Source organism: Peromyscus leucopus, chromosome 14 (assembly GCF_004664715.2).
Source record: "Peromyscus leucopus breed LL Stock chromosome 14, UCI_PerLeu_2.1, whole genome shotgun sequence".
NCBI lineage: Eukaryota > Metazoa > Chordata > Mammalia > Rodentia > Cricetidae > Peromyscus > Peromyscus leucopus.
In genome coordinates, this window is record NC_051075.1 from 57,746,977 (window position 1) to 57,763,469 (window position 16,493).

General features: G+C 35.9%; 1 protein-coding gene across 1 annotated transcript in view; it reads left to right on the forward strand.

Annotated features, from left to right (window-relative positions):
• Nrxn3 (neurexin 3) overlaps nt 1-16,493 on the forward strand; it is a 1,620,870-nt gene that overhangs the window by 1,565,039 nt on the left and 39,338 nt on the right.

Below are 16,493 nucleotides of genomic sequence, written 5' to 3' on the forward strand. Positions count from 1 at the left end.
CCTTGGGTCACTTTATTTTTTTAATCTTTTAAAAAAGACATGCCATTGTATGGTTTCTCTTTGTAATTGTAGAGAAATTTGTGTTTCATGAGAAAAATAATGTATCAAAGACTTAAAACTTCAATTTCTTACCCCAAAATGATTAAGAACAGTTCTGATTTTGGTAAATGCTGACTGCTTGGTTTCTTGCAAGTGGCTCTGGATTCAGGAAGTTCCAAGGCCTTCTGGCCTTAGTATCTTAAAGGTATACACCCATTCTATAGTATGATCTGTCACTTAGGGAGTTTAGCTCTCTGGACGGAAGGTTAATGTGACCTTGTTTATCAGCTTTTATTCAAGTGATTTGGAAATAAACCTGGGCACAAAGGTTTTATTAAAAATTTAATCTACATGTATCATTTACTTACTATACAGTCCTGACCATTTAGGCATGACAGGATGCATCACTATCCTCTAGTTCTTTTGTTCTGGTGCTTTTCAAAAGAGAGTCATTGTAAAATAGCCTTGCTACTTAAACCAGTTCTCCAATCTAACACAATCCCACAAATTTTTTTGAGGGCACCTGTGTGTTTTGGGTGTGTGTTAGATGCTAAGGACTCAGTAAATACCTGGTATACATCCAATTAGCAGTATTTTCTGATCACTAGTTTAAGATACCTAGACTTTAGTTAGGATTGTCTGGTTATTTTCTCTCTGGTTTTTATCTATTTCTTAGCTGTGATAACTGCATATGGAGCAATATTTATCAAATCTCTCCAATATGACTCATTAAAAATAAAATAAGAGCAAAGTCATTTTGAATTATTTTACTATTTTTCCCCTAATTATGCCCTCTCAGAAATTATCTCCATAGGGTAAAGGACTTTCCACATCTCAAAGCTACAAGGTCCATAGAAGCCCAGATTGATAATAGTTATTTCCTTCTGATGTCGAGTTTGAATAGCCCAACTTGAATGGCCCCAAACTAAGTTCACTTTCTTTTAATGACAATATATATGTTCTTATTTTATTTAAATCCAGAGGATGGAAATTCATTGACATCATTTTTGAATAATATGGAGAAGAAAGGTTTTACAAAATTTTAAAATTATTATGATCTTCAAGAGAACACAGCAAACAATACATTAATAAAGTTGAGGACAGAGTTCTGCCTCTGTAAGAGCTAAGTGAGCTGCTTAGTAGAAACTACTATTGAACTTCTCACCCTGAATAATAAAACTCACCATGTTTGAAAAATAAATATTTCTTCTAATTTTGTTTCTAATTGCTGGTGAGTGGCTTGGATATGCAGAGAAAAATGTCAGAGTCATATTTTTATATAAGACAAAAATAGTTTCTCCTAGTGACCCAGTGGAAAAAGAGGTTCACCTAGAGATGTAATTGATACTGATGGAGTTATGTGTTTAGAGATATCAGTCCTTCTTGTATATCACCTGAGAATGAGCTCTATATACCTCTCATTTTCCAAAGACAGTGGAAATTAAAACCACAAAGACTACCAGTTTCTAGGACTGTATTCGAACTGCCAAAGGAGGACTCACCCACTGCTTATGCAGCAATGTGTTATGGTGACATTCACATCACATCACCTGCAATTCCACAAGAATACTGAAATAAAAACTGACTTTCAACACTTTCAAGTTTACTGCCTTGGTTTCTAAAATTTCATAATTTTTCAGGCCTGATGCTTGATAGAACTATACTACCCAGTACTTGCTCTCTCCTCCTTAACAATCACTTTTCTTCTCATCCTTTTTAACAGGGTTATTACTTTCTACCTCCTTTATTGTGGAGGACCCTATTATTCTCTGATTCCTTTGGAGCCATTCAAGACTCTCACATTTTATACATTTATGCAGTTTAACATATAACTTACCAATAGGATTTCATGTAAGCATCAAGTTTTAAATAAAGTGATTTTTCCAACTAGGAAGGGATTTTTATGTTTCCAGTTTGAAGTGAGATATAAAGAATTATTTTTCACCTTGGCACTTGGCCACTATAACTTAGTATAGTTTAGTCATACATGTTTAAAAACAACTTAAACTTTTTCTTTTGGAGCTTGATTGACAATATTCTAAAAAATTACAAATTCAATGGAAATGTAGTATTTAAAAAATAAATAAATGAGTACAATATATTCTAATCCATGAGAAATGATGATATAAATTGAGAACCCCATTAAAATTTGTTGAATGAATTAGGTTCAGTTTCACTATATTTAATAATCTCAAATTAAAGCTAAAGAATACTTTCACTAGTTATAACTTTGTCTCCCCCTAAACAGTTAAAAATCAAAGTGTGTTGGTTTTGTTTTTATTTCAGAAAACAAAACTTTGAGAAAATAAATATTAGCATGGCAATTCTACATTTCAAAAGATTTGTTTCTATTTCCCTCTCTGTCCCCTTCCCCCAGTGCCCTGCCTTGAGAATTAAGTCCTTTTTTGAGCCATGGTATGATTACATTTTTCTGATTTTTTTAAACACTCAGAACTGAGTATTTGAAAACTAAAATCATATTAGAGTAATGTAAATTCCTTTAATTCCAGCATTAGGGAGGCAAAATCAGGTGGATCTCTGTGAGTTTGATGCCAGCCTGGTCTACAAAGCAAGTTCCAGGACAGCCAGGGCTACACAGAGAGACCTTAAATCCAAAAACATTCCAGAAAACTTTTTGAGTAACTGTTGTCTTTCTAAATGTCAGAGTAGGGATTTTTAACTCCTAAATTATAAATGTATTGTCTGCAAAGGTCAGTATTTATTTAATATTTTTGACTTTTCTTTGCACACAAACCCTGTGCTCCAGGACTACAGTTGTGTTGAGGAGAGATGCACAGGGTTCAAATCATCCCCAGGAGATGGGAATCCTTCATGGATCATGCAAGTCACAAAGCAATTAATACCTTTAATAAATTAATATTTGTAGCAGGAATCATAGAGAGTCTTATTAATAAAATCAAACCTGAGGCCAGTTATTGGGGTGAATACTGGAAGATCAGAGAGACAGAACAAGCCATAGCTACCCTCACCTCGCCGGATCCTCAGCTGGTCCTGTTTATTTTGGGGAACACAATACCAACACATGTATTTGTAATAAAAATGTGGACATGGGTTCTGAAACCCATAATTTCATAAAACTGGCTTTCCATTTTTTCCCTTTCCCTTTTCACTATTGCTGCTCTTAATAACAGACATGACATCAAAATAGAGATCTCCTTGGGTTGGCTTTTTGTCCACTAGTTATAACCAATGACCTGGATTTTATACATTGGTAAAATTAACTTTCAAAAGTATTGGTGATCAGATTGACAAGAAGACGTTAAATAAACATAAATCCCTGTGGCCCTAGAGAAGAGCCTGGTGTACCTTAATGACCATACTGGTTCCTCAGCCATTGTCCAGAGGTTTGATTTCCTGATTGTGGATTAACTGATTTCTTCCCCTTTGCTTTCTTAAATGTCATTTGATCAACCCCCATTGGCATTTCCACCACAGAGCGGGAAGTTGAGAGGAAACATCCAATCAATCAATCTATAAGAAACTCCTTTCCCCAGGCCTAGAGTAAGAAGAATGTTAAAACAGATGACAGTGCTAGGTGATGAGTTACTGTTCCCAATGTGGTTCTCAGCTTTGTTATTGCTCCTCAGATCTAATGTCCCTGGGTTTGTAGTTTGTGGTCCAGTTTCCTCATCTCTCTTTTTCAGTCCCTGTAAGACTCAAACCAGATTAAATGAAATTGAAATTTAGCATAACCTCAATAGCCTGCTGTAGTTATGCTTTCTGGATAGATTCAGTTAAGGGACTTAATCTTATCTGGTTTGAGATATCTCTATAAAGTATTGACAATAAGAAAACTTGATACTGAGTTGTTCCAAGCCCTACAAATCATTAGAGGTTTTATTTGCTGGAGCATAGTAGAAAATACAGCTGGAAGGTTAAGACCATGATTTCTTAACAAAGTGGGAACAAGAGTGTCCAGACCTGACAAAAGATAAAAGTGCAAATGAGCTTGTCACTAAACTTTAAATGTGATAGCTATAATCTTTTCTTAATAAAAATATATTATTTTTGCAAGTTTGAAAAATACAAATTAAAGTAATAAAGATATAAGAATTGATTAATGAATTTTATGTAAACAATAGTTTTTAGATAAAACATACAAAAGATATCATCTGCGCGTTGACTGCTATTATGGATTCCATCCAGAAGTACATTTAATAACACAAATTATAAATAAAAAATATGTGTGTTTAACCCAAGCATTTGGGAAGTGTTGAAGAATCCAAAGGGGAGCATAAGATCAGTCGGTGTAAGCCCTTCTGTTTAGAGGTTGACACATCATTTATTTGTGTAACATTTTCATGATCCTGTCTATGTAGACACTAGAATAGGTGCTGAGAAAACAAGGCTGACACCAGATACCACCCTGGAGTTCACAGTCTATTTGGAAAAGCAAATGTGGAAACAAGGAGACTAAGAGAAAACAAAGAACAGAAGACCAAAAGCCATGTGGTCGATGCTGAGGCTATTAATCACATTTTGGGGTGTGTTCTCTGACGCAATGAACTGTACATATCCCTCCAGCTCTAGTTAAATTCACTCCAAGGAACACTCACACTTAGTGACACGGAGCTTAGCATGAATCATGACTATACTACTCAATGCTAAACTTTAATATGAAGTATATTTATGCAAGATGATCTAGAACCAGTGCATATCTGAAGGTCAGGATATAGGTGTCCATGTTAAAAGAGAGAATTTCATGCCCAAATCAAGAACTTCCTGATTTCAAATGCCATTGCAAGTGGAAGCTAAGGAAAGAGCTTGCTGGAATCATTAAGCAAATCCTCTTTCAGATGTATAAATTTAAAAAAAAAAGAAGGGTTGGGCTTTAAAGGAAAAGTTTTGTGGTTCTCCTTTCATTCAGTTTTTGTTCAGTATTATTTTCCTCCCATAAACCACAAGTACATGCACACAGTGCATGTATATATATAAATGCAGCGTGTTTATATCAAAGTGCTTGTTATTTCATATATATGTAGACATAGTCTAAATGATGTCAGACTAATGTAAATGGAGATTAACAGGCCCTGTCATCAATCATGTGGTTACACAGAAATTCACGCCATCACTTTTAACCAGCATCAGCCAACATAGACATGCATGATACTGTTTTAACTGGATAAACCAAGCATGCTAATTTTTATTTAGGTTTGGTTTTCTTTATCCTAATTATAATGGTAATTCCATAATTCAGTTATCCTTGGGAAGGGTGGAAAGAAAAATATTATACAGATATATCTATCCATATATGCACATCCCTGTGTATATATATAAATAGATATGTATCTTGTATATTTCAAAAAAACATTTTCTGTTGTTTCACCTCATCTTGTGCCGCATGAATTTTTGGTGGTTCAATTTATTTTGTTTTAATTCATACTTAGCATTTTGACCATTATGGCTATTTTTAACTCATTGCTATACTTTTATGAGTAATTATAATCATTGTAATCATTATTTTTTTAAATACTGAGAAATATTTAGATATAAAAATCAAAAAGGCAACAAAATCTTTTCTTGCCATCCTTGTGTTGACTCCCCCTTCAGGACATCCCTTCAGTATTTTTCTCAAAGCAAAGCAAATATCAACAATATCCAAGAAAGTTGTGTACCAAAGAATGAGTTACTATGTTTCCTCTCCCTCCTTCTATTCATATTTTTCCTTTTTATTTCCTTCCTTCCCCCTTTTTTAATTTATCCCTATATCTGCACAGACCACCTGACTTCACTCCCCCAGTTACTGATGCTGTAATTGATTTAAAAGATTCACAAAGGAGCCAGGGCTAAAAAAATAAAAAGAAAGACATGTAGAAATTATAAACAAAAATATTCCCCTCCCCACAAATTTCAGATGGCATAAAAAGAATTTTATTGCAGATGCAGGATATGTGTTTTATCTTTTATTTCTGGACAAGCCTAAGATCATTGTGTGGCATGCTGTGACAGTTTTGTAGTACTCAACTAACTGTGGCCTCCATCACCAGTGCATGAGCTGTTATGACGCCATCTTGTGTTTCATCCAAGTGTCATATCCCGGCTAACCCAGCAAGTTCCATGTCTGAGTTGTGGGGATAACCTTTCCTTTGCAGTTGTAATGTCATGGGTTCTCATTTTTGTGTTTATTTTTATTGGGCCCCTGCAGCCTTAAGAGCTGCTCTGCCAGAATCTCTGTATGGTTTTGTTCTGGTATCTTCTTTCCTTGGCATAGCAGTCAAGCATGTGTCTTTTGTCTGGCCATCTTGTCTACAAGTCTACTGTCATGGTGTCGTTCTGTGATTCTGTTCTCTGTTTGTAATATGTGGTTTGAAGTCCTCTACCTTTATTTCTCACTCCCCTGTTGTCTCTACTGCTAACTTTGCCCTCAGAGAACTTCACAAAGAAGCAAAATGAAGTTTCATTTGAATTGTATGGCTGGTAATAATGGTTTACACCTGGAAGTCTTAAGTTGCACTTTTTCTTGACTAACAAGAGGAAACCTATGGTGGGAAACTCCAACAAATGTTCAAACAGCAATAAGAAACCCTTGTTGATTTCTTTGACACGATTAATTTGGCTTGTTCCTTAAGGAACTTGAAGGAAGTGCTAATTTCCCAAGAGTTTTTTTCATAGGTCATCAGCCTTCTAGTTAGAACCTTTTCTTCAGAGACAGAACAAGAGAAGATTGTTTTGGAGAATGGTAGGAAAGAGCATCCTCATTTCTGCTGCACACAGCAGAGCCTGCCCCTAACTTGGTGAGGCATTTATGGAAGTCTACATGTACTCTATCCTAAAACATGTTTTGCTTACATACTTTATCACAAATTAAAAATATGTTCAGCAAGAGATCTACCGATGAGGGAACCCAAGCTCTTTTGCGTTACTGGTTCCACACATGTATATTGTGAGGTAAGATTATCTTTTGATCTTTCTAAGTCAAATGATATATATTTTTAATATCATTTTACTTTTTAATTCACGGAAGCATTGGAGAGCCAACAGTTTGACTTGGTCCCGAATCCTTTATTTTATTATTTCAAAGAACATGGCATGTATAATAGCTCAATTTCTGAGGGTAGTATAAATTGCCTGAGATAGAAAGTGCCCTGTTCACTGTGCAGTGGCTGAATAATGCTCTATGGTTTTCCAGGCAATTTGATGCATTACTTGGAAATATTTAGGCATTTGATGTGGACAGTATGAAATAGCATTAGGTGAACAAACTCATTTCTTTTCTTTTAATGATCAAATGAAGGAATGTAATATTGGTATAAAATGGGTAGTAGCTGTTGGGTTCATAAAAATTGTCATACAATGAAAAAAATACTTTGGGTCTAAGAAGAAAAAGTAAATGAAGCCATGTGGTTTATGGTGAGTTGTTGCTACCAGGCTAAGAAAATTAATTATTTTTCTAAGGTTAATGGAAAAAAGGAAAAGCAAGATTAATAGGCTCTGAGAAGCTAAACAGATATTGCAGATGGAAGATGTGAGGGAGGGAGACAATGAGGAAGATAGAGGGAGGGAAAGGTAAAACTAGAAATGAAGGAAACAAGTGGCAGAGGGAGAGAGGAGTGAACAGTGTTGATTAGAAGCCAAGTAAAACAGTTTGCTGTAAATGTTTAAAAATTAGGGGCAGCAAAATGACTCTGTAGATATAGGTGCATTCCACCAAGACTGACTACCTAGGTTCAGTCTCTGGGATCCACATGGTAGAAGAGGAGAACTAATCCCTCAATATGATACTCATACACCATGGCATTTGCACAGCCACACACATATACACATACAATAGATAACCAATACACATGCACACACCCTTCTACAGAGCCCAGTAGAGTGTTTCTAGGTTATGTTGGGTAGAATATTTCCACAATGGCTGATTTTAAGCCATTGATTAAACTCAGAATTGGGCGGTGTTGCTCATTATATACATCATTGTTTTTGACATATAAATAAGGCAGAGATCAGTAGCTTCCAGAAAATTGACAATAGTAAAGTAGTTGAGAAGTGTTGAGTTTTAATTTTTTATTGTCTTTGTTTTAATGTCATATTTGTAAGTTTGTATATTTTAATTGGGGGCATGGTCATAATTTAACAACAATCTTTCAAGATCCTTAAAAAGGGAGCATTCAGCTCTCATAAGCTGACTATAGAAGAGCATTAGCCCATTGTCTGAGGATAAGTCTGAGTATTCTACTTAAACCTCATTTTAAGCTATTATGATAACAGGAATCATTGTGGTCACATTATACTAGAGAAAATCAGGATTGGTGTTTTCCTTTGCCAAGGTCACATACCTGCAACTTAAGTGGCAGGGCTAAGATTCTAACCCAAATTTGTTAAGAATTATTGTGTGATGATTTGTATAGCTCAAAGTGAGTACAGCTTTCCTGTTGCCCAAAGGAAGTCCTTACTTTATGGCATATATACAAAAGAAAGTTAAATATACACAGTGATGTTGATAATGGCAAAATGAAGGTGGAGAAACAAAGCTACTTCTTGTATCTTGAAGAAAAACACCACAAAAATTATGCCCATATCTTCACATGGCCATCTGCTTTGACTAATTTTAAGTCTTCAAAGGTGAGTTGTGAGGATCAGGGAGATAGTAAAATGCTTGTCTTCTAAGCACAAGGACATGAGTTCAGTCCCCAGAGTTCATGCAAAAAAAAAAAAAAAAAAAAAAAAAAAAGAAGAAGTCTGGGCAAGGTGGTAATGCTAGGGAGGTAAGACAGGCTGATCCCAGGGAATTACTGGCTAGACAGCCTAGGCTAACCAGCAATCCCTAGACCTATCAGAAACCCTGCATCAAAAAATGAACGTAAATGTTAGAAAGTATCTATTTTAGGTAGAATGATACCAAAGGTTGTTATCTGGCCTCTACGTGTGCATACATGTACACATGCACGTTCACATTTGAGTGTATACATATAGACACACACAAACACAAACAAAAAGTGGGTCGCCCAATACTTCCCTTGGGGTGCTAACTACAGACAGGCTATTTATTAGACTTTCAAATTCTGTTTCTTCTACTTTGGTTGTCTGTAGGAGATACTATTCTTAGCACATAATCATAATCTACAACATGATTCCATAACTCACTTGAGTTTTTGGAACTCTTAAAATGTAATGAATTTTATTTAGTTACAGCTGTCAGTACATGTTAATTAACCAATTGAGCCATGAAATATGTCAATGCCCTTTGCTTCCACGTTTTCTCATAGAGTAAACTAGTATATTAACATTTAAAACAGTACGAGGCTCATTGTATTGCAGAAAATGTCTGTAGCTTGTAGAAAGATCATTTTATGGTTAGATAGTTAGGCATCACTATGCAAAAGAGTGTGAGAGATTTGGGAATTAAAAAAAGAAAGCACTGGGCCTTATTAGTTCTTCTAATTTGACAAGCTAGATTCTCTGATTGGGTTTCTGAGAGTACAAAATGTTAACTTAATTTGATATGAGATTTAGTTGCCCTGTGGTCAACTTTCAGTGACAGCCAAGAAAGGTCTCTTGAAGGGATGTCAAGGCTCTCTGCTACAAATGTGCTACTCTTACCATTTTGGTCCTTTACTCAACAAGTTATTCATTTAGTACTTAGTTGCCATGATACTTTAGTACAATCTTAAATGATTTATATTTAAAATTCTCAGTCATAGCAGCAATCTCATAAAGATACATGATTATTACCATCTCCAGTTGGACAAAGTTAGGACTAAACAAACTGAATAAATGACCAAGGTCACACAGTAAGTGTTAAAAAACAGAAACTAAACCCATAGCAACTATCTCTAGAGCCTACACACTGGGCACTGTGCTATGCTGTCTTATACATTAACCACTGAATGTGAAGTAGCTATCTGCCTCCCAGGAAACAGTGAAAGTTTGTATTAAGTATATTACATGATAAGAAAATACATGGTCAATGTGTTAATTATGATGTACTATAGGGACTTATGTCATTGCTCAATTATGTTTTGTTTTCCAAATAACAATAGTTAAAGTAAGCTACCCTCGGGTATAGAGATGGTTCAGTAAGTAAAGTATTTGTGGCGAAGCATGAGGACCTAAGTTCAGGAGCTTCTTGTATGTGTGTATACATATGTGCACCTGCATGTGCATGCTCCTGTAATTCCAGTGTAAGGGAGGTAGAAACAAGTGAATTTTAGGGCTTGCTACCCATCCAGTTGAGCCAAATAAGTAAACTCCAGGTGTAGTAAGAAACTCTCATCTCAAAAACTAATTTAGGAATTATTAAAGGAAGTTGAGTTCTAGCCTCCATGTACACACACACACACACACACACACACACACACACACACACACACACACACAAAGAGAGAGAGAGAGAGAGAGAGAGAGAGAGAGAGAGAGAGAGAGAGAGAGAGAGAGAGAGAGAGAGAGAGAGGCACACAGGCACATGCAGATGCACATACACACACACACACAAATTTCCTTGCATCTGTGTGGTAAAATTATTCAAGTATTATGATTAATACCTAAGTTCAGATCCCTTCCATGTACCTAAGATGCTTGATACCCTTTTTTGATCGTATTGAAAAATGTCTGAACAGATAGCTGCCAGCTCTGATTGGTGTGAGGGTCTAGGAAGTGTAGCTCTCGGGGAAAGGTTTAGTAAGCAACTAGATATATGTTTTTAGTTTCACAAATTGTTATGCCCCTTAGAACACTGATTCAGATGATACAACTAAGAAAAGCAATACTGAGCATGTATCTGAAAGGTTGCAGTCTTTACCTTAGAATCTCTGATTCCTAAGCACTCCTGACATCTCTAAAATCAAGGCAGTTCATTTCAGTTTTCTTTGTTTTTGTTTTTTTTCTATTTCATTGTATTACATGTCTAAAGCTATAAAAAGACAAGAATAAAACAAACAAATAAAATTAGTTGAGGACTATGCATTTTCCATGAAAGCAAAGAATCTTAAAAGGAATTATGAAGGGCTAAAATTCACAGGAAGAAAGCATCCATCTAAACCTGGATTTGCTTCAGTTGAAATCTTCTTCCAAGGGAAATATGGTCTGCACAGCATTTGAGCTTCCTATTACAAGTTATATCAGTTCTGATGTACCCTGAAGTCAGATCCTAAAAGAAAAACTTTGTCTAGCTGAGAATGGTAGAGGACTCTCTGCCCTAGAATTCTGTCTCTTTTCATGTTGAAATGCAGCCTCCATTTTACCAAACCACGAGAGCTGGGGTGCTGTTTGCCAAATGTTCAGATTTGTCAGATCAGTCACCCTGAGCAGAAGTCCACCAAGTTTTTCCTATAAAGAGTCAGAGAGTGAATAGTTCAGTCTCGGCAGAGGTGGCAGGGAAGTCTTACCTGCCCTCTACTAACTAATAGTCTCTATTGTTTTAATAACAAAAACAGCCAATACATGTATAGACTAGTGCGGCTGTGTTTCATGAAGCTCCTTTATATGAACAACCACATTGCCAACCTGCATCTAGAGATATGTGCTGGGTTAAGAGGATCTGTATTTTTTTTTTTAAATCATAGAGATCTCTTTTCACTGTAGAAGAACTCAGGGTACAAGAACTGAAAGGTATGACACTCAAGGAGAGACAATTTTCTTGGTCTGTGCCTTGATTTCTGATATAGTTAAATTATCTTACTTCTTGTTGAACTAGTTTTATAAATTATGGCTTCTCGTAAACTATCCAAGTCAATAAAATGTTCAAGCATTTATAATCTTTGTAAGCTTTTTTTTTTAATTATATAAGACATTGCACTCTTTATAGCGAATTCCAAAAAAAAAAAAAAAAAAAAAAAAAAAACGTGTCTTGAGCTTTCTACTGTATGCATGAGAGTTGCAAGACAATCTTAGTCATTCGAAAGTCATGTTTAAGGACAATTCCTACCATTGTTTTATACATGTCATCGTCTCAGGTGTGAAACATGGTTCCTGGACTAGGTCCTCCATTCGGTCTTCAAACCTTGCTCTTCCTTTTGCAGAACCATGTTTTGAGGCTCCCGCCTCTGCTGGGATACCACCAACACTCTTCCCATGCTTTCTAAGTTCTGCAGGGACTTCCTTGACCTCCGGCCCACACACTGTGTTACCTTCTGGTAATTCTTCCTTGGGCTTTGGCTGTGGGTTATCGAGCTGACACAGGTCTAAATGACTGAGATGCAATATTTGCAAAGGGCTGAGAAGAAGTCTTCTCCTGCACACTTTGATGTGTGGCTTTGTATGTTTTGTGGAAACAGTGAGAGAGACAAACAAAACACACTCTTAGTAATACAGACAGTGATGACTAGGGAGCGCACACATACCAGCGTGCTTGCTGCAGTGACATCAAAATCATTTACTTGCATCTTAGCCTGCTGGATATCCAAGGTAAGGTATTATACAGTGTGAACTGGAAGGGATACCTTTGTCGAGGTAAATAATGCTTTCCACCACCTGGCAGCAGATTCTGCAAGAACAGATTTGAAAAATGCCAGGCTCAAAGCCATTCTTTTATAAAATAATTCTTAGTGTTTTTACCATCCTTAAAATTAGAGATCTGTGGAAAGGAAATATGAAAACCTCATTTGTGAACACTTTAAACCGTACTTCCTGTTTCTAATGCATTTGAGCCCCCAGAGAGATGTAAGATTGACTTTTGAAAGAGGTAAGCTCAGAGATGGCATTAGGAGCCTTCTCTATTGGCACCACCATCTCTTTGGTTTTATGCCTAAAGTTGTAAGGTTCCAAATGGGAGAGAGAGACAGAGACAGAGACAGAGACAGAGACAGAGACAGAGAGAGATGAAATCAGACAGTGAAGATGGAGGTAAGGAAATTGGTATTTAAAATCACCTAATCTGGAATTCATGTTTAAATAACACTCTGACATTGAGAAAATTAAAAGAAGTAAGCACCCTATGAAGGTTGGCACACCACTGGTGGCCTGAGTCATCTGTCTCCTGTTATACTTTGTAATAATCTTTGCATTTTACCATGTGATTGTTTTGGTTCAGGTTTGCTTATAGATTTTCCTGCAAAGGAAGGATGTAAACTCCATTTTAAGGACTAATTGATGCAGTAGACCAGTGTTGTGGTTTGAATATGAAATACACCTTGAATGCTCCTACGTTGTGGTTTGGTCCCCTACTAACTGTACTGGTGTGAGGTAATTGGTTATGAGGTATGCTAACTTCACCAATGCATGAGTCTCTATAGATACGTTCCTAGATGAATGGCATATAGAAAGTAGGGCCCAGTGGGAAGAAACAATTTACTGGAATTACACCTTTGGAGGATGGATCTTGTCTGAGTTCTATGCATTCTCTCGGTGCTCCCAGGCTGCTGAGAACTGAGCAGCTTTGCCCAACATAAAGTTCTGCTCTGCTAGCCTAAAAACAAAAGATCCAGGCAAGCATGGAGTGAAACATTGTAAACCAATGGTTCTTAATATGTGGGTTGTGACTCCTTTTGGGGTCGAAGACCCTTTTGTAAGGGTCACATATCAGATATCGTGCATTTTCATAACAGTAACCAAATTAGAGTTCTGAAGTAGCAATGAAAACAATTTTATTGTTTGGATTCATCACAACCTGAGGAACAGTGTTAAAGGGTCATATCATTAGGAAGGTTGAGAACCACTGCCAAAATAAATCATTCCTCCTTTAAATAGTTTCTATAAGGATATTTAATCTAAGTGCTGAAAAATTGGCTAAAACAACCAAAATCATGTAAAGTACGGTAATGTAAACTCTAATAGAGAAATTGTGCCTTCAAGCAATAGCCTATAATTTAAACATATAAAAATATTATTCTTTTTAAAAAAGCTACCTTATTTTAAAGATCAAAAATGAACAAACAAAAAAGGCCAAGCAATGGTACAGAAAGTACTCTTTTCTTTCTTTCTTTCTTTCTTTCCTTTCTTTCTTTCTTTCTTTCTTTCTTTCTTTCTTTCTTTCCTTCCTTCCTTCCTTCCTTCCTTCCTTCCTTCCTTCCTTCCTTCCTTCTTTCTTTCTTTCTTTCTTTCTTTCTTTCTTTCTTTCTTTCTTTTTCTCTTTCTTTCTTTTTAACCTTCCTAAATTTGGATGTACTCTCAGTAATGTTTCCTGATAAGGCATCAATTAGTGGTACTGAGTATCAAATTAAGCCTACCAATAACTTTAAAATTTTAAACTTGAGAATTTTGGATTTATTGAAATGATTTTTGTTTAAGTATCAACATTGAACTATACAAATGAAATTGATTGGCTCAGGGTCATTGAACTAGTTTGTCATGTTGTAAATATCTATATTCCAAGCCATTTCACTAATAAAACAAACAAATAAAGCAGCAACAATAACAAAACCCCACAAAATAGTTTACTCTAAACAGATGCCAACATCAAATAGATAATTTTCAGGAGACGTGACAATTCTCTACTTTCCTCTTCTGGCATTGTTGGTACACAGGAAAAGAAGCAGTTGATCCACTCAAGGATCACATCTACAGCTCTGTTGGTTGTGAAGGAAACTCAGAAGTTACAGGTGAATGTTGCGGCCATTGGTGGAGGAGCCAGAAGTCGCTTGTGGGGTACATTTGATAACTGTTTTCTAGTCACACTTTCTCATAGTCAGAATGTTACCATCCTCCACAGAGAACAGATTGTTAGGTAAACAGGAAGCAGTGTGCCTAAGACCAAATCCGAACAAGAACGAGACGACTGTGCCAAAGCTTTCACCAGCACATGGTAAGATAAGAGAAGGAAGGACAATAGTGACAGTCTATAAAACCAAACTTACAGACCAGCCCAACTTCTGACATTTATCCTGTAAATCTGAGGGCCAAGATCAGGGTCTTTTAACCTGGTAATGTGGTGTGTGCCTATATCTTTAGCTATCAGAAATGGAGACAGGAGAATCTGTGAAATTGTAAGCCAACCTAGGGTACATAGCATAATCTTGTCTCAATTAAAAAAATCTATTTATTTTGACAACGGCAATGTTTTGTTATCATTTATAACATTTTTAACTAACAAAATAAACATTGGTGACTGTTAGCTTCACAGATTTTTTTCTATGAAGTTAGTCTGCGAATAGGTAAATAAGCATCCAAAAATGAGAAAACAAGTGGATTTTAACGTTCTTTATGTTGCCACACTAGATTTAATAGAATTTGAAGACTGAAGACTGACATTTTAAATTGCATTATGAGTTGTTAAGAAAATGATATTTATCTACCCGATCTTGTAGTAATTTACTACCCTAATTGGTGGTATCTTCATATTTTAACTTAAGAAAATATTTTTTAAGTTAAGTAAAAAAATCAAAGGTCATGAAATAGAATAGGAAACTTCAAAAACTCTAGTATAAATGTTATTAGAAGGTCAAGATGAATGTTGAAACAAAAATATAATAAAAAGTAGGAACTTCTAAGACCACATGGAAAGATAACTTTTGACTATAAAAGTCAGTCTGTGTGCTAAAGCTAGAGTTTTGTTTATAGCTATTTTAGAGAGCCAAATTAGCCTGTATTTGAGCTAATATCCATATTAGTTCATGGTAAGGTCAAATACTGTGGTCTCCATGCCTATAAGGAGTGAAATCTATACCAAAACAACTTCAGGGTCTGTGCTGAAGTCATCCTATCTCTTTCCCTTTCTGTCTCTTGGGTCATCTATACCAATAATCTTCAGCTTCATGAAAGATATTATTTAAATGTTGAAAATGTGGCATTTTATTTAGCCTTATAACAAGCTATATCAAGTTTACAGAGTGTTTGTTTCAAAACTTGAATTGGGTATAAGGATTATTTATATCACCAGTAACCTAACAGTGTTCACCTCAATGTGATTGCCAGTAGGTAATTTTTTTTTTCATTACTGATCCCTCAGAACGCATGTATATAGAATATTTGTTATATGTGTAATTGAAAAGAAGGGAAATATGTTATTTTTGAATATAAGCTCTATTTGGATCTAAGCAAGGAAATCTTGCAGTTACTTATGTGCAGAAGCTCTGCTAGGCCTGAAACAAACAAAACAATAAGTCCTTCATTTCCTTGAGTTGACTTGTGATATAATGCCTTATGAGTGAAGCTTTTAGAAGAATACAAAGCTAATAATGCTAATGCTCTGTAGAGATGTACCATAACTGGGTGTGCCTAAGTTCCCTATGGTTGGTCCTCTTCATCAAGTGACAAACGGTCCATGAATACTCTAGGTAGTCACATTGCAGCAGTGAGCAGAAGGTATCCTGGAAATAACCCATTACAGGAAAGATTAAAAATATGTGCTTGGAAGCCAGGAACACACAGGTGGGACGTCAAGTGTCCTTCAACAGACACTGAAGAATATGACTGATTTTTTGGTCCATTCTCTGGGTGCTCTCTACAGTCTCAATGCCAACCCACACCCTGTCTGTGTGTTTACTTGTTAAACATAATAAATGGATAAAAGAAGGCAGTTAAAATGCATAATTAAAATGTATATACTCTTGGCAATGTGG